The sequence below is a fragment of the Ipomoea triloba genome, chromosome 9, assembly GCF_003576645.1.
Source record: "Ipomoea triloba cultivar NCNSP0323 chromosome 9, ASM357664v1".
In the NCBI taxonomy this organism is placed as follows: Eukaryota; Viridiplantae; Streptophyta; class Magnoliopsida; order Solanales; family Convolvulaceae; genus Ipomoea; species Ipomoea triloba.
Window position 1 is genome coordinate 14,330,543 of NC_044924.1, and position 1,149 is coordinate 14,331,691.

The 1,149-nt window shown below is 29.4% G+C and overlaps 1 non-coding gene across 1 annotated transcript; it reads right to left on the minus strand.

The window, feature by feature from the left end:
- Positions 1 to 742: 742 nt before the first annotated feature.
- TRNAV-UAC lies at positions 743 to 815 on the minus strand. The gene has a single exon. It is a non-coding gene; the product is annotated as a tRNA-Val (tRNA).
- Between the last annotated feature and the right edge of the window lie 334 nt (positions 816 to 1,149).

The following is a 1,149-nucleotide window of genomic DNA, read 5'->3' on the forward strand; positions in this document are numbered from 1 at the left end:
ATATGTTATATAATTTAATGTGTGTATGTGAAATTTAATATAATGTGAAACCAATTTATATAATGTGTGTATATATGTTATAAACACTCAATAATTATCATCATTAATAAGTTCTGTAGTGATTAGATGATGACATTTAATCTATCTAGTAGATATATGTTGATGCCGGGGATTGAATTCGGGACCTTTAGTGTGTAAAAGACTAACGTGATAATCACTACACCACATCAACTTATTAAATCTACCAACCCTTGGGATCTTAAACATTTCATTTTCAACACCGAGTAAGAAAATGAAATTGTAGAGGTTATCCATGGAAATAGGCGAGTATATTTCAATCATCGTGAAGTCAACTACAGAGAGGCATTTGATGATCTTAAACATATCATTCCGGATGACATCACCACATATATCCAGAAATTTGTGTTCTTCAACTGCTAATCTAGATCTATTTACGCACTTATATTTGATCCATGTGGAACCGAAAAAATAAGCGAGCATTTATTTAACAATTATATCTTAGATTATGCATATTTTCATGAGGATTTTGCATGACACATAAATAATAACGTGTTGTGTATATTAGATATGTTATATAATTTAATGTGTGTATGTGAAATTTAATATAATGTGAAACCAATTTATATAATGTGTGTATATATGTTATAAACACTCAATAATTATCATCATTAATAAGTTCTGTAGTGATTAGATGATGACATTAATCTATCTACGAGATATATGTTGATGCCCAAGATTGAACTAGGGACCTTTAGTGTGTAAGACTAACATGATAACCACTACACCACATCAACTTATTATGTCAACCAACCCTTGGAATCTTTAATATTTCATTTTCAACACCAAGTCAGAAAATGAAGTTGTAGAGGTTATCCATTGAAATAGGCGAGTGTATTTCAATAATCGTGAAGTCAACTACAGAGAGGCATAACCTAGATCTATTCACGCATTGATATTTGATCCATGTGGAACCGAAGAAATAAGCGAGCATTTATTTAACAATTATATCTTAGATTATGCATATTTTCATTAGGATTTTGCATGACATATAAATAATAACGTGTTGTGTATATTACATATGTTATATAATTTAATGTGTGTATGTGAAATTTAATATAATGTGAAACC